Consider the following 18,961-nt stretch of genomic DNA (forward strand, 5'->3'; position numbering starts at 1 on the left):
TGTGTGTGTGTGTGTGTGTGTGTGTGTGTCTGAGCGGACATGCATGGGACACAGCAATCAGTCAGGGCGCTCTCGTGATGTTTGGTGATGGAGGTTTGTGAATTGGTTTGTGCGCCTGCATTCAGAACAGACCGATATATCAGTTTGCGGATATATTGGGGTGGAAATCAATATTGTCTACCTCTGGTATGATGGAGGTTTCTTCCCTGATCACCGCTCCACACACACACACACACACACACACACACACACATGCACGCAGTGAGAAACCCGCAATAAAATGCATCTTCTGTGGTTCAGGTAGATAAGTCCGGCTATTTACCCTTAAAGAATGTCATTATTAGTTTGTGTTTGTTTATTAATAGGGGACTCAGGACAGTTCATGTTAATCCCGTATTAATCAACACTGACCTTTTAGAATCAATTTGAATATGCTGAGGTTAGCATATTAAACACCAGGAAGCCATCAAATCATTGGATAGCTAGTAGAACATACTGAAAACTTCATCTTCATAGGATTTTAAACACATTTAGTGGCTTTAAACTGTCAAAAATGCAATGACACAATAATGAAATCAAAGCAAATTTGGGATTTAGAATGAAATTACCATGGAAACCCACTTTGTTCTGCTGTCTACTGTTTTCACAAAAAGTGTAAATGAGCAATGTCAGTCCATGGGAAGCATTCAAAATACACTGTAATGCACTGTAAGTGTGTGTAACCATGTGTGCGCTGGTGGTGTTTTGACAACAGTGAATTACCAGCGAGCATGCTGGCTGTGTCATGTGGCTTTGAGGTTATCACTCAAGTGAAAAGCAACAGAGTCAGTTTCCCTTATCTACGGCGACGCTCTGGTTGCCCTCAGGAGTCTCTCTCGGTTCCAGTGAAACAAATAGTAATTTCTGGAACAACAAACAGTGAAGGGGGACCACATGTAGCCCCCACCCCCCCCCACCACCACACTGCGCTGCATTCACTCCCTCCAAGCACACGTTCAGAAAAATACGGAAACACATTGTGCCAGTGAAAGATTTCAAATGGCACTTTGTTTGAGCATTGCAGTCACGCAAGGAGAGATTTCAGTGTGTAGATCTTTGAAAAAAAAATGCTGGAAAACCTGCAGGAGAGTTCAGCGGTCATTGTTTTCGCACAGGGTGGTGCATTCAGGGGCTGAAAGTTGTTTTTCCCTCCAGTGATGCCAGCTCTTCACGAAAGGCTATAGCACCATTATACAGGGTGCAGGAATGTTAAGTATTTTTATTATTTTCTGCCCAACCTCTGTGGGAACAAGCGCTCTCCGAGTGTTTTCGGGGATGGTATTTATCCAGGCCATGGAATAAAACACTCACACACACCCAACCCGCTGATTAGGGAACTGGGATGCATTCATTGTACACTTTCGGGTGTAGGAGAGAAAGAGGAGGGGAGGTTGGGATCAGGTTACCATGACCATGACCGCGCTGAGCTGAATCTGGTATTATCTAACAATCTATACAGAATCACATCTCACCCAGTTCTGGAGAGCACACAGACGCATTCCTCGCGCATGAATAGAGTCAACACTGACTCGTAGTTTCATAGTCAGACATATGAGCTGTTAGTCATTGCTGTCACAGGGATGTGATTGTTGTCTTACCTGGCATGAAGTCAATTTTTTTTTTTGTATGCAGATTCCTGATGCTTAAAATACACACATTTTCCCACAATCTTAACAACCTCAATGATGGATTCCCCTCTGGCTGAATTGATCTGCTGGATACATAAATTCCCTAAAGAATCAAATGTTGTTTTTGTATGTGTGCTTGTTTCCTATCTGACACCAAATCGGTGTTTTACGTTGTAATGCCAGTCACCTACCTCACTGTGCTATCTGATCTTATGCGTCTCTCAGAGAGACAGAGAGAGAGTGACCCGGAAGGCAGGCTTTCTGCCCAGGGGGGTCTTTGTCCCCACACAACTGTGAACAATGCAACTCCACTGCTTGCTTATCGTACCTATCCAAAACTCCGTTCTATCTTTCATTGCCGCAGATCTGGGCCACAGATCAGTTTCGGATGAAGTTATCCGACTCCCCCTGCTGAGATATAAGAAAAGAGAAAAGTGCTTTTGTTTTCGCAGGAACACAAAGGGGGACTTTTTTCCTCCACGTGGTTAAGTTTGCAATGAATGACAATCGGACCCATTTAAAGTGAGACTTTGAGCCATGAGTAAAGCCTCCGGTCATCACGTTAAGGTCCTGCTTCCTCGTATGAATCCACATGCAGGATAAGATTGAAGCAACGTGTCGGGAATGAACTTTGGAAAATCTTTATTGGGAGGTGCTACTTTATTAGAATCGTGTATTTGTCAGGAGTGCTGATCAGCAGCGCCTGATGCGGCGTGTGAACTTTCGGTGTCTGTGCAGTATAGGAAACGCATCAGCTCCACTGCACCTTTTCGCTAAGGTCGTGACTTTTAAAGGTTGACTCCAAACACCGGCTTTGTTGACTCAGCGCCTGTCTGTACATTAGGACACAGATAGTGGGCAGGCTAACGGCCCCGCTGTAGCCAAAGTAACAAATCCTGCCCACTATGACCTCACTTGCCGGACGACCGCTGTTGAACTTTGGACGGTTATGTCATTTATTTGATCTGTGTGTCATCGGCATTTCCTTTCACAGGTTCCTCCCCTCCCTCTTTTCCTCAAACTTTTTTTTTGTGTGTGTGTGTGTGTGTGTGTGTGTGTGTGTTTTCTTTCCCTATCAAAAGGAAATCCTATCCCGAAACCCCTCGTGTCCCTTCATAACCCACTGCCTTTGTTGTGCTCCATTGTGAGTGTTCTTTAGCATAATCGCTACCACGTTAGCCCCCTTTCATTTAAACCCTGTAAGTCCATTTTCCCAAGCTTTCATAATGGGTTTTCTATGAAACACTTGAGTGAACACTTTGATCTAAAAAGGTGACCCACGCAGCGCAGGTTTCACTCCTCATTGGAGCCAACTATGTCATAGCTTACGTGGCTGCTGCAGCAATCAGATGATAATCATCACTGTTAGAGATTCGCTGTCCCCCCCCCCCCCCCTTCCTCCCCTCCAGCAGATACCTTTGCCCGGCTGAGAGTGACTCATTCATATCTCATGACTGCTCTCCAATGAAACTTGTTGTTTTGGAGCAGCAGTTTCCGGGAAACGGGCTGAGTGGTGAATTATACCATCACACCGCCATGGGCTCCAGGGAGTAGCGCCGACATAAACAAATACACCGAGTACAAACTGTACATACTAATGGCCCTAATTACTCGTCAAGTAGACGTTGATGCGGAGTGAAGCCTGACTTGCCTCTCACTAAACCTGCAAGAGGTAATGATTTAGATCCTCTTTCATATAAAGGTAGGCGAGGCAGGTAATGACTTATAGCTCTAATAGTGCCAATATTACTACCACTGATACCGAGACTAATAATATAGCAAATGTTGCAACTGCTGCTAATCAAAAGTCAAAATGTTTATCTATTGCTTGAGGTTATTTTACCACAATTCAGAAATACTATCAGCAAAATGTACTTACAATTTTATGTGTTACATTATTATATATTATACTATGGGATAACGCATTAACACACAAAACAGCATTCTAATGTTGCAGCGGTCTGCAATGGAGCTAGTCACACCTAATTTATACTGTTGGTGGGTTAGTTTACCGTATAACAATGAATTGTATTGTTTATGCTCATTGTAGGTTTTTAAAATGGGACACACTACAGGTGAATTGGGTAAAAGATTAGTTAATTGATATCACCATGAAACTTCCCCAGTTGATTACTAACATTAACAATTATTTTTTGTATTACAGGGTTTCTATAATGCTATATTTGAATATGCTAATTATGCACAATCTAATGAAATACAGACTCATTTGCATACATTCCAGAAGATAAATCTGAACATTGGATGGTTTCATTTTGTTGACGTATTAGAGTTAAAGGTTTTTACTGTGGGAAATTTGGATAACTCTATGTATCACTCCATAAATCAGAAAATACTGTCAACAGCCATAAACAAATTTATTTTGGCCATGTTTTCAGGAACAAAATGTTGTATAAATCAGACTGTGAATGCTAAATAAACAACGTTCTTAGTAAAAACCTTCAGAATATAGATAGGAATGATACTGGAACGTTTTTTGTATGTAAGTGCTACTGAAGTGGAGGTTTCCGGCTCAGAGTCTGAGAAAAAACGACCTTTAAAGATATGGATTGTAAAATAACATACATGTTGAAGACACTACAGATGAATAGGGTACAAAAATATCACCATGAAGCTTCTCCAGTTGATTACTTACATTAAGACAACTGTTTTCTGTATTAAAAGTTTCTGACATGTTATTTTTAAATATGTAAATGAGGCATCATCCAACGCAAATTTTTGGCGTAGTAATATGTATACCTAAATGTGTATTTTTCGACATGTTATGGGAGCAAAATAGCCTAAAATCGCAAAATTGTCAAGTGAATGGAAAGCTATGTTTTTGCCAGTAAATTCTTTATCTACAAAGTAACTAGAGTTGCCAAATAAATGTAGAAAAACGTACAATATTTCCATAAAAAATATAGTGAAGTAAAGGTATAGCATTAAATGAAAATACTCGAGTTCCACAGAATTGTACTTAACTGCAGTATGTGCAGTAAGTGTACGTTGTTACTTTCCACCACTGACTATTAATGGCGATAACAGTCAAGCAAACAAAGCACCTTGGAGCCCCCTGTGGAGCACAACGTGCAGTCCCTTAAAACTAAATAAAGCCCGTTTTAATAGGCACCTTCGCTGCCGCCCTAACAAGCACAGAGTAAGACTCAGCACAACACGTTGACGCTAACAATGAATGGTGTGTGAACGTGTCTCTGCCATGAACCCCAAACTGGGGGCCCTTTTGAAACCTTGTGGCAGGACAGACACCGTGAGGCTGCGCCGCGGCGGCAAGGTGACACACAGAGACGGACAGACGAGCTGGCAGACTGGAGCCGACAGGTAAACAGACAGACAAACAGGGCCGGGGCAATGCCCCAGAGAGCAGTGACACGAGCCAGTGCCTCCTCTCTGCAGCGCCGACTGAGCGGGCAAGGGGGGGGATGTGGGGGAGCGGGTGGATTTTCCCTGACTGAAGAGCCGAGCGTACACACACAGCAGCCCACTCACCTCAAAACACACAGCCCGTAATGACTGGAGACATGGCTGCCTTCCCTTGGGGGGGGGGGGGGAGGACAAGGAGGGTGGGGTGGAGACACAACCCAACACAACCTAATGGCTGGGGCTCAATAAAAACAACGGCGGTGGCAACAACAACCCAAATAAGCCATGACAGTGCGTGGGGTACCTGAGCGACTTCCTAATTGATCCTTCTCGGTTGGAGACTTCCCGATCCTTGCTGCCACAGCTGCACTCTTTGCATCATGGCTATTCTTAGCACAGGTGTGCTACAATCGCTGGAGTTCTTATTTTGAGCTTTGGCTGTAAACACATTCCAGAAACATTTATTCAGAGAGAGAGAGTGCTCTTTATCTAGTTCAATATCACAAAGGTGTCGCACAAGAGCAGGGCTTATTTCTTGGTTTTTCTGCAACGCAGCTCCCACTTCTCAGCTAACGCAGTGAAAACACACATAAGCCTGCAGCCGGCTGACCTATTGTGAGAATTAATTAACAGCCACGGCAGATTTAAGCACAGTTATTTGGGACTTTCTGTACGTAGGTGTGATATGTGGGTCAGCGGGGAGCGAGTTGGCCGGGGCGTCGTGTCATCTCACGCTATCGGTGGGTGACAGCCTCTCGGAGCAGCCTCTCAGTAAGCGTGCTGATCCCGGCCGAGCCTGCTGACCGGCACAGTTAACATTCCCATCCCTTTACAGCCGCCTAATCCGGGAATTTAACAATGCGCCTGGCCTTCCAAAACCGGGGATCAAATTCTCCCGGTTGGCTCCGCATTAGCCCAGCCAGCAAACGCAGCTCCCCGGCCCCATGCCCACCCACAGAGCAGACTAGCAGAGAAGTTCACACATCCTCGGTTCATTCTCCGGCCTCGGCCACACGCAGCACACCGAGCGACAGAGGGATGTTAACAAGCTCTGTGAATTTCTTCCCCATGTTTCCTCCGTCTTGTTTTCTTCTCTTAATCCTTCATGTGTGTTTCCAGCTGACCTTCAACATACATTTAAGCCAAATGACATGACTGGTGGGGTCTTTTAACTTGCATTATGCTTTGTGACATTGACAAGAAAAAAAAGGTGAGGAGAGTGGGCCATGTTTGCGCCGAGGCAATGGGATCAAATCCAGGGAGAAATCTATTTCCTTGAGAAGCCACGCCGGAGGGACGGGAAAACTGGACACATCCTGACATGCAATTAGGCCACACTGCACTTTGAGAGCATTGCAATTAGTGAGTGTCATTTTCAAGTGTTTCTTTCTATCTCTCTGTAGTCACCCTTCCAGTGTGAGCTTCTAGCGTTTCAGGCCAGACTACCACAAGGTCAGATAGAAGAGATACACTACGCTGGTGTCGGAACCTCTCAGCTGTATGCGGTAATTACTGGTGTCCTTGATATGTGATGTGAAATGGGGATGGTAACCTTTAGTGTTTGCCTGTTAGCCCACCCTTCCTCTCGCAGCTCCTGCCCTCGACCCCCCCCCCCCTTCACTGCCACCTCCCTCCTCTCAGCTCCCGGGAGTGTGGACGGACAACGGGAGGCTCACTTTGGAGGGAAATGTGAAGTGTGTTTGAGTGCCAGCTGGTGCCCTGGGACATGGTTAAACATCTACTGGCCAAATGGTGCCGTGTCATTGCTGTGAAGCGGGACAACGCTTTTGATGGGACCTGCTGTCCAGGGGAGGACGGGCGAAAGGACACAAGGATGCACGCTTTGGTCCTATTTTTAACTCTGGACATGGACGTCTGTTGAAAATTACTAGGATTAAGGTATAAAGACCGCCCCCCCCCCCAGACATGTTTTAAGACAAACTAAGACAGGCCTACTCTTCTTTGAGTAATAATTTGTCTGATGCAATTTTCAACAAAAAACCTAACCCCAACCCCTGTACCATTTCAACCAACTAGTTCCCGGAACCAGAGGATTAACTCAGGACGTAAAGTGTATTTTGCTCCTTCTGGTTTGTGTTTCCTCAGAATCTTAATTTATTCCAATGAGGAATTCAAAAAAGGTGTTAAAAACTATATTTCTTACAGATGGAACACAATGTTTTTGCATTTACTGTTGCATGACTCTGATGTTTGAATTGCTGTGAGTGAATAAATGAAAAAATAAAAATTCCACTGATCCCACCACTGCCAACATATGTGAGGGACCAAGCTGGCAGGCATGAGGAGTCACTGGAGGATTTTCAAAAAGAGGGATTTAATCACCCATACATGAAGTAAGTAATTTACAACTTGCAACTAAAGTCCTGGGCCAATAAAAGAGAACTTAAGTCAGGTTATGACAATTAAACTATACTATCAAACCAAACTGGCTGGAACACAAATGAGGATCTATTAAAATGGCAGATTAGACCACTTCTGAAACAAAGCGGGTAAGACGGAGACAAACACTGACTACTGAACTACCATTACAACAACATTTAACAGTTTATCTGTCAGTGTGAATATTTTAAAACTCACCCAAACAAAATCTTAATATATTAACTCCTATATTTGAAATAAATAAACAAAAGCTCTTAACTAAAAATCCCAATTCCCTCCCATGATGTGGCTGGCACTTGATACGTTCTGATTGGCCACTTCCTGTATTTAGCAGCTGAGTTTTATGCAGGGCATCTTTGCTTGCACTTGACAAGAGCAGCAGAACCCGCAGCCCTGGCAACTCTAAAGAAATGGAAATTATAACGACTTAAGGCAAGCTAAAGACGGACTAAAGTGTGGCTGTATAGGAGTGGACTAAATGTGCCCGCTACAAACATGAACAAATGTACTGCCGGCAATACTGAATCAACTGAGTATGATAATTGAAGTGTGTGTATGTGTCAGCATTTATCTGTTTGCCGATTTAAACTAAATTAATCCCATGATTCTAAAGTTCCTCAAAAGGATCTTGGCCCTCTGGAAAAGTTCCTGCAGTGGAAACGTCTTATGTTTCATTTCATAAGTGTAACTGCAAGACACAAAGTGTCTACTTCCTCAATGAAAAGTCCATTCTCAGTGTCCTGGGAGTTTCAAACTTGTTTAAGTTGCACAAAGGACCACGTTTGACCTTTGAACTTTCTAATTTCACAAAATCCTGCACATACGTACAGGCCTGAAAGTTTTATTGAGGTGATTTGAGGTGAGCACAGAGAAACTTTACTGAATCTGAAAAAGGACTTCAGTGTCAAACTTCACACATACGTCATCTTGCACAGAGAAGAAAGTCCAACACATTTTTTAACGGAGGCCAGCTTTAAGCTCAAATAGACAAATGTATTTAAACTCCCAAAGACACTGAAATAAAGTGCAAACAATAAATTTGCTATAAAACGACTGCAGCACAGTTTGTTAGGCAATGAGACATTCTTGAGAGGATTGGACTAGTGATTACTTGCTCATATGCAAGCTTTTGCCATAGCTAGAGCAGTGAGACTCCAACATGGCCTGTGGCTACTAATTAGACTAACAGCAGCTCCATCATCAGTCTCTGATGAGCTGCTTTAATTGGCAGAGTAATAATTGAAAGAAACTAGAAAGGTGCATTTAGTGGAGTGCAGATCTCCGCCAGGTGTGTCTGCAGCGACCACTGCTGTTCGTGTGATTGAAGGAACACAACCCACAACTGGCTAACCCCCCGTCCAGCCACTAATGTGCTGTAAGGCCTCGTAAAACACACTTCATACGAACTCAAAAAGAACGTATAAGACATTTCATGCAATCTTGCCAAAAAACTAATTAAACACACCAAGCCGTCGGCCTGCATAGCAGTGGCTGAGATGTACTCAGCAGTGTGTGTACTGCTAGTTCCGTTAGCTGTAAGCTGTTAGCCATAAACACTGCCCAAAACACAAAGTTTACGAACCGTTTTTTCCACACTAGGTCTCTGGTCGCAGAGTAGCGACCGAGAGGTACTCGGCAGTGTGTGTACTGGTAGTTGTGTGAGCTATGCACTCCGTAGTTACGTTACCTATGCACTCGTTAGTTTCGTTAGCTATACCCCTACTAGCCAGGGGGCAATTAAGATTAATGAGTGAGGATTCAGCAGGCAGACAAAAGCCATAAAAGGTGTTTTGAGAAAATGATAGCCACAATTTAGCAAATATTATGCAGTTTGCTGCAGTAGAATGCAAGATTAGCTGTGGAGAGGCACGCGGGTACACACGCAGCCGATTGCATGATCCTCCTGGCAGAAATAAAAATAACCTTGTGGCCTTTACTATTAGCTACACCTGTGATGGAGAAACTCCTTAGACCGCTGCCTTTAGAAAAGATGTCTAAAGAGCTCTGGTTCTTCCGTGTTTTAGTAGTGGTACATGCAACCGCAGCCTTGCATATCATTCATTCCTGCGCTCCTGCGCTCAAATCAGCATTGCAACACACATGGAACAGTGTGCTATAGAAAGCCCATGCGTACACATTCAAGGGCGAATGCAACGTGTTGCAACATGCCAGGTGTTTTGACAGTCGGCCGGTGTTCCACGTTTCTCAAGCACCTTCATCAAGTGTGTTGTGCCAACCTCCAAACACTCCCCCTTTGGCTGAATAGCACTGGCTTATATAACAGGGCTTCACACTCATCAATCTGTACGCCCCGTGTTTATATGTGCCCCCCCCTCACACTGTTTTTCTTGGATGTTTCGTTCTAAGGGAAGCGGCAATGGAAAGGGTGAGGCGCTCGTGAGCAAACATGCGCAAACACCTGCATATCTGAGATGCCTGGCAGGAATTATCATCACGGCCCACTGTAAACACAGACACACACACACACACACACACACACACACACACACACACACACACATATATGAGCTGATCTCCGTGCACATGCTTAACAAAAGCTGAGGAACTGTAGCCTTGCCGTCTGCAAACAAAATGTGGCAGCCAGGAAATACTATGCGGATTGAATGGGATAGATTGCACCAGAGGCCTCGGTTGGGACATGTCACTGGGAGACGGGGCAAAAACAACACCAAAAAAAAATAAAAAAAACTTCCTTTCACATAGGTTTGTGTCGAAACATGTTTTGTAAGAGGTGCCTACCTTTACGAACAGGGAGGGTTGGGAATTTCTCACTGTTTCTTCTTTCCCCCTGAAATATAGATGCTGCTTCAATAAAAAATATCACAACTGTACAGCAATAGCCTATAATATTGCAATTACAATTGCTTGGGGAATTCAGCAGTAAAATGATAATGGCTTTCCATTACAGTCATGGCAATGAAGACATTTGCGGCCACATTATCTACACTTATTGATATTTTTTGTCATTACTTTTCCAGCTAATCTAAATTCAGACATTCTATGCGGCCACTATTGATTCGGTGTGAAAACACTGAGAAGTCGTGCAAAGATATGAAGGTGAAAGGAGGAGTGACTGTGGCAGAGTGACTGAGGTCAGCGGCATTGTCCAGCCGCAATCTCCATCTTCATCCATTGTCCATCCACGAGTGCCCGTCTCAATGGGGACTTTCTTTTTCCTTGATAAACTTTTGACCTCGACGTATCTCCTCCTTGTGCAAACACGTCGACCTTGGCTCACTGTTCAGAGACACGCCGAGGCCGCGGCGAGAAGGTAATAGCGTATTCCGATGAGCCAACACTGGGATCCGCATTCATCCCTTGCAATGGGAAAAGTTTGATGAACTGGAAACACTGCTTGCAACATTGGGTAAAGATGCATTTAATGGCTCTATTTTGAGAAACCAGGACGACGCGCCTTGTGCTGCGAGAACATCCTTCACTCCCAACCCAAAATACAACCTCCGCTGCTTCCTCCAGGTGAGCGTCGTTACCCAAAACCGAGCCGTGTCAAGAGAAGCCGCCGAGCATTTGTCAAAAATTGCTCAAGCAGTTGCTGGTTATTATTTATGGTGTCTTGTCACAGAGCCTCATTGTTGATTCTCGCTCCGGGCACCCGCATGCATTTTCATCACACACGCTCATCTCCCACCCTTTCATCAGACGTCGTTAGCATCAGGTTGTGACCGATGTTCCCAAAATCTCGCTGCACTAACCGGGATCCTGTTGGAGGTGTCTTTTTTTAATTTATATATACTTCAATAAAATAAGAACAGGGACGAGGGGGAGATGAAGGGAGCTTGGGGGAGAGGGTTGGGGGAGTGATTGCCACCTGCCACTTCATTCAACTGCATTTTAATCTGGGGTGTCTGGAGGAATCTCGTTCCGCAAATGACTTCGGCGGAGGAGTGGCGGCGCTGGAGGGAGGGAGGGAGGAGAGATTTGAGCTGCTGATACCTCACAACAAATCACCTGGATATGAACTATTCGCTTTCTAATGGGAATCCATATTCATCTTCCTCTCCAAAAGCTCTCCTGTGGGGATGCAGATGTGTGGCTGCTTTTATATCTTCTCCTTATCCACTTCCCCATCCGTGTACCATAATCAAAACCCCCACACATTTTAAGGCCCTACACCATGCGCTCACTCATATTGAATTTCCATTGCTACACCATTGAGTTTATGGACCATCTTTGGGATTATTAATGACACTGCACAGAGTTATACATATGAATATGGAGATCAGCCACATTGTGCATGCGCCCTCCTATATAACAGGATTGATCTAAATCTCTAATGTCTTCTTTGACTGATGGCGCCACCCTTCTGCTCCACTCGCTTTTCTTAATAATGCGCCTTCCTCACTCCCATTATCTGTGTATTTAAAACCCAAGACCCCCTAAAAAGCAGCCGTGAATGATAACTTTCCTCCACACAAACTCCTTCGGCAGCTTCAATTCAATCTGCGGCACAGATAAAGGGGTCAACTTCATGCTACTAGGGATCACATTGAAACCATAACGGGTTTAGTTCTGGCGGTACTTTTTCATTGTACAGAATTTGCGTTTTATTCAGGCGTCTTGAAGGGCACCTTCACGCTCGTTGCTGCTGTTTCAGGGGCTGGGCGTGCGATGCCCAGACAAGATATGTAGGATGAATTATTACAGTAAAGGGATTTTATTTATTAACTGGCCAATGGAAGTTGGGAGCGTGCCAACTGTTGCGGTTCCATTCAGGGGCCTATCATCTGTATTGTCGAAGGGCAGATAAATACAGTATGGCAGTATTCATGGTTACAGATGATATATAGCCATGCAGTCTGAATCTACATGAGCAGCAAATTAGTCTGAAGACTGTTGGTGAAAGGCCAGCAGATGAGGGCAGACAAAGACACAATTTGACTATCTGCTGAGAGCTCACTTTTTACATTAGTCAGTTAAAATGAAGATCATTTGTTGGACTAGAGTTTGGTTAAAGGTGAGCTCCACAGATTATGAACCATTATGTCCTCTTTGGCTCTGGAGGAACTTTGGCAAGTAAGAGAAATTAACCCCGGTTTTGTTCCTGTTGGTTTTCTGAGCTTTGGCCTGGAGACACGTCTTCATTGAAAGACGAGGTCATTGACCAGGTAAGCAGGGACTATTGAAAGAGACACTGTTGAATTGGATTATGGGAATTGTAGGCTCAAGAGTTTTTGTTACAATGGGACGAAAGTTAGGCTATCTAGGCCACTGCTGCATCCATTTCGACCATTTTATAGGATTGTGCCGAGATGATTACCATTGATTTGCAAAATTGTGCGAAAACTCACTGCCCAATCCTGACCGCAACCATCTTTTTTGCAAATCTAACTCTCTACACACAGCATTTGAATGGAAAGGTCTCAAGATTTATTGGATAGACTGCCATGAAGTTTGGTACGCACACATGTTCCCCGTAGAATAAGTTTTAAAAGCTTGGACGATCTCCTGCACAAATCTGATTTTGACCAATCATTGGGTCAAAATGTGAATGTGTTCAACACGAAAGACATTCTGCCTCAGCTAATGTTAGCATTTAGCTCAAAGCACTGTCATTCCTAAGTACAACCTCACAGAACAACTAACATGCAGTAGACTCTTCATGTACAGTACATGTAAAACCTACAGATTCAAATGAGTGGTTTACCAGGTAGGTAGGGTCATACATTATCAAGCATCGTGGCAAGTGCAGTGTTTTTTGAAAATGGACCCATACAAGAGACTAAAAGTCAGTTTTCAGCTGAGTCCTCTAACTTTACGGAGGTGCAATACCTAATTGCTGAAGTAGCCTTCTGTTTAAGGGACATCTGGGGGCAGATATAATGTTATTGGATAATTTAAACCTCAGTCGGTGGAGTTAAAAGGCCACAGTTCTCACATTAAGGCATGGTGATATTACACTTCCGCCCTGCAAATATTTGTTCCGTCTCACATTCACTTTAATTGAAGCCTTTATTCAACTTTGACCACGCACATGTGCATGGTGTTTGGAAATGTAGTCATGAAGTCATTATTCTAGTGCCATAATTCTATTTAATAACTAGACCAGACTGCACGCTGGAGCATTGCTCTGACAGACTGTTTATATGTAACAGAATGCTTATATAACCATGTCTTCACACTGAAGTCAGGCGACACAACAACAATGGAACAAGAGGGATGGGAACTAATATTTACAGCATGCATTCTGTTAACTGAAAACATTAAATCTGGCCAACTTGATCTCATAGAAAGACATAAAATGACCACAACCTCTTGACAACCCATTGCGTGGTGGCGGCATGTAATGTGTTCAAATTACATGCCTCCACTACAGAAGCAATTGAATGCCAGGATTAGGAAACAAAGTCATTTGGTTGGGCTTAGACAAGGAAACATCATGGTTTGGGTTAAAAGAACTATGTTTGTTATGTCACTTCTTCCGTAGCCTTAGTAATATACATGTAGAATAACTCAAATGTTGACTTATTGTTATAAAACCAGAGGTGAACACAGGCCTCCTGAGTGAAAGTCCCTTATTTCTGTTGAATCTGGAAATTTGTGTGTCCACCAAGAAAAAGGATCGTTTCCCTGGTCATGACACGTAATGTGTTAAAATTACATTAAATATGGCCATTTTTACAGCAAACTTAATACTTCTACATTAGTTCAGTAGAACACCATATTGTTACCCGTTGATTTGAATGATAGTTTCCATTGATTTTTAATCTTGAACATGGGAGGCCGTGTGGGACAATGTGTGTCTACAGTATGTCAACAGCACCATAGCAACCACTGTAAACACCAGACTTGGCAGAGCCATGCGGGTCACTTTACCTAGTATTATGTCATCTTTCAAAGGACCTTAATAGGCATAACAACAGCAGGGAAACAGTGAGTGTAATATTGACAGGTGTTATCAGAGGAGACCCTGGGAAATGAGCAGGGACATCATCGTTCCGCCTGTTCAGTTTGTGTATTGTATATTACTTTCCCATTGCCTCTTGCTGCGGTTTCTGTTATTTTTAATTGTTTGTTTGTGTTTTTGCCTCCCTCTCAAATTTCTCCGGGGGCCAAATTGTTATTGCAATCGAGCATAGCAAAGCCAGCGAGGCGCTGTTGTGTGACTGCAGCCCGCACATCTTCCTGACCTGCGCTGGTAATGAGTGTCATCTGCACATGCTCGTGGAGACCTCTGCAATATCAGCTGATAGTCATGTTTGTTCAGGGTTGTTATCCCGGGTTGAGAAACAGCTTGGGGCAAACAGGAGGGGAAGAGAGCGCCTACACAAGCTCTGCCTCTCAGCAAATGATATCGAATTGCCCTCTTTATTTTCTATCCCCCCCCCCCCTCTCTCTCTTTCTCTCTTTTGGTTTTTTATGGTGAAGTGATGCTGCATCATCTAACCAACAATTTCTGGGGAAATGCTCGACTGCAGCAGAAACAGCAGCTCGGGAGTTTCGAGATAAATGCGTGCTATTCAGCATGCGGGCAAAGTCTTTCACTCAGGGGCCTCGGCCGTGTTTTTATTTGCGGAGCAGCAATTTCATCTCGCCGTCTTCACGCCGGTCTCAGAAATCCAATAAAGATGACTGACTACATTTTATCACTGCAGGATTTATCTCTCAGGAAGATTTACAATTCCATCCAGATAATGTGGAATGGGGAGGGGGAGGAAGTAGAAATATGAAAAACCATGAACCCGGTATGATATGTGTTTTACTCAAACTAGTGAGGAGATGCCGGAACCTGTAATTCACCAACGCTGTTACTGCTGGATATAAGAGCTGCACAGCTGATTTGTATTACTGCACATAGTTTGTCATGTAATGTGCATAAGAGGCTTGTTTTCTTTTGTGTTCTGCCAGTTTGAGACGTTATCCGAATGGACCCAACAGGCTGACAGTGGTTCCTTGGCCCTGTGAGTCAGGAAAAAGCCTGTTTCACCCTAGACCTTTTGTCATTATCCACCAGCAACATCGCAGGGCAGACAATCAAGGGATCAAGGCCGGCCAGGAGAAATCCTGTCCCCAGACATAAAAAAGGATGCGCGCCGTGATCTTTCCCCCTCATTGCCAGGAATTCAATTTCACTCAGCTAACATCTGCCAGAGATAAGTGAAACATAAACAATGTCATTCACAGAGAGTGAGAGAGAGAGGGAGGGCTCAGGCTCTTTCCTGGAGAGACACAGCAGCACCGACACATCCCATAATTACAACCATGACATTTGTGCCCAACATTCTCCCTTTCTGCTTTTTTATTATTCTGGCAGAACAGACAAACTAGAAAGGATGTTTTGGATGGAATGAAATAAAAAAAAAAGCAATTCAAAGGGGTCGCTTTCAGTAATGATGGGGGGGGGGGGGGGGGGGGGATAATTCTATTGAAATTCATCATGTAAAATGTTAAAGAAACATATCATCACAACTGAGCTGTAGTGTGTGAAACCTTGTGCTGATGATAAGAAGCCCTCAGAAAAAAAAAATATCAGTCTTTCCAAACAAAGACGTCCAATTTCCCGTTCAAAGCCAGGTGTCAAGGCCACAAACCCCCCGCTGTCACCCGATACAAAGCCCTGCACCCTTGGGTCAATGTCGGTGTAGTGTTTTCTTCTGTACTGCTGGAGCTTAACTTGAAGGCCCCATTATGATTGAGATGACGCAGCCATCCAGTGTCCTGGTGTAACCCCTTGAGACCTGTCTCCAGTAAACATGTTATTAGAACACCATGTTGTTTACATTGTGAGTGGTGCGAACCTGTGGCGGTGTACAGTAAACGGTGTGTCCATGCTGTTATATACACTTTTACGTTGCAAAAGGGGTTTCATATGTGTTTCACATCATCCAAATCCTTGAAATGGTTTTGATCCGAGTGGAAGACTCTTGTTTTTCTGGCCGCGGAAAGTATGTTCAAGCACATGACAACTGTTTTTCCCCCTGAACCATTTTCATATAGTTTGCTCACTTTTTCCGCGCTGCTCAAGCAGAGGTGGCATGCAGTCATGGTCAAAAGTGAAAAAAACCCCGGATCATAATTTCCTAATTAAAGCAGTTTAAAAGGAGCTAAATCATCCCTCAGTGTTCCCTCGACTTTAGGTACAAAAATGATTGTGGTAGGGAGGCTTGTATTTCATTTCACATAATGAAAGAATCGCTCATATGTTCTTTGGACCTTCCTCTTGACTTAATAAAAATAAAAGAATAAAAGATAACAGCAACACTCCCACTGTTTTTATCTTTTTTTTTATGTCAAACATAACACATTTTGAAGAGTTGCCAAACAATTATGAATATCACTAAATGAGTGAACCAGGAACGGGTTGTGAATATCGATGAGAAAGATAAAGCCCTAATACGGAGAGGATACTTTATTATTCTCCGACAAAACCCATAAAAAGTCATATTGATGTAACGCTTTGTTTTTTTTTATAGAATATAAACCACAAAGAGAGACTGAAATAAAATATGAGCAAAAGTCAGATACCGTCCCTTCAGCAAAAACAACAAGTGCTTAACTCTCCACCTTTTCTGACCTCCTGATAATTTGCGTACAGTCCCTCGGTCCGAGCTGTCTATCTGCTTCCTAACGAGAGACGTGACTGTCGAACTGCCTCGCAACTGTCATCAATAAAGCCAGGTTGTGCTGTACCTTTTGTGCAGCTTTGCTGGTGCCCTGCTTCGAGATTTATTGCTTATTGAAGTACGTAAGGAACACATAATGCAATAATCTTATGCTGATGGAATAATATAATTTTCCCTCCACTGCCTCAAAGGAAAATGCAGCCCACTATTATCACTAAGTATTCTCTCGAGGAAAAAAAAAAAAAAAAAAGAGAGAGAAACCCTAAAGGCAGTGTTTGTGTTCGCTGTGTGCCAGTTGCATTTGGAAACGCGGCGCAGAATCAGTATTCATGCAGACTTTGGTTATTTGGTGTGCAGACCTCATTATATTAGCATACCAGGAGGTAAATGACAAATAAATGCAGCACTCATCACCGTCTCTATTTCTACTTGACAATGCGTGTTCTGCATGAATGAATATTGATGCACAGCTTTCCCTAGATGGTTCATTTTCAAGTTAACACCCAAGGCCCCCCCCCCCCCCACACACACTTTTTTTTTGGTGGGGGGAAGAGGGTTGAGGTTTTAAAAAAAAAAAAAGGAGGCAGCAGCGGCAGCAAGGAGACTTGTAAATAGCGCACATTGTTAGTATTGAAAGCGTTTCCTGCTGGTAGTCAATAAACAGGATGCTTGCTGTGTCATCCCAGACGTTTGAAGACAGCTGCCGTATGGCAAAGAGAAACAGCTTGGAGTCTGCCACTTTGAGCCTAAATCTATTTCGGGGGATTTATCCTCAGTTTCTTTATTTTTTTTTTTTTGGGGGGGGGGGTGGTAGAACCCTCCCGCTCCACCACCACCCCTTTCTCTCCTCTCAGCTCTTGCAGCTTCACACACCTGCTTTTTGTTCGACACAAAGCTGATTACACTTTTCAGCACCGCTATTCCTCAAAAAAAAAGAGAAAACCTTGGAACGTGTCCCTGTCAGGTATCTATGCATATTTCAGTGATAGCGTTGCTGACAATTTAAAGGGACAGTGTGACATTTTTGGGGAAATGAGCTCAAATCGCTTTCTCAGAGAAGAGTTAGATGAGTAGATCGACACCACTCTCAAAAGAGAGCGGTATCAATCTTCTCATCTGACTCTCAGGCAAGAGAGCAAATCAATGTATTTCCCAAAAGGCCAAACTATTCCTAACTCGAAGAGTAAACCGAGATAAAATACCACCGCATATCCTTGGATATGCCACGAATCTCCCCATCTTACTTGGGCTTTTCAATCTCCTGCTGTTGCAGAGACTCCTACTGACCCTCCCTGCTTGGCTCGTACAGTTCCAGACGGCGGTGAGCACGTCCAGCCCAGCCGGTGGATAACCCCACTACCTCATCCTCCCCCTGGGACCGACTTACATCCTTCCTCCTCTGTCCGCACTCTTTGCCATTCTCCTCGTATCTTCGCTCGGCTTCACTTCCCTCCACAGTGAGAGCATCGCCATCTGCTAGCCCAAATCCCTTACCACCTGCCTTAAATCTCCCAGCCTCCTTCCTTCTCCACGCTTGTACCTCGGTGGCAGGAAGCAGCACCTGCTTCTTTACCTCACTTCCTGTTGTCAGAACCCCCCCCCCCCCCCCCCCCCCCCCCCCCCATTCACTCACACACACACACACACACACACACACACACACCACACACACACACACACGCAGCGTCTAATCTTCTGCCTGTGTTTTGGCCCTTATGTGTGTCTGTGTTGGAAAACGTGGTGGACTTGCCATTCACTTTGTGGCCTCGTCCCACGGCTCCTGCAGTTAGAGGCTGTATTTTCAGTGACAGGTTGTGTCTGGACACTTAATCTGCTCTCACAGGCAACCTTGGCCACCGTTTTCTCCCTGACCCCAGGCCTCCCCGCGAGCAAGTTCCTGGCATAAATCAC

This window comes from Cebidichthys violaceus, unplaced genomic scaffold (genome assembly GCF_023349555.1).
Source record: "Cebidichthys violaceus isolate CVI_PGR_0920_01 unplaced genomic scaffold, fCebVio1.0.p SCAF_15, whole genome shotgun sequence".
In the NCBI taxonomy this organism is placed as follows: Eukaryota; Metazoa; Chordata; class Actinopteri; order Perciformes; family Stichaeidae; genus Cebidichthys; species Cebidichthys violaceus.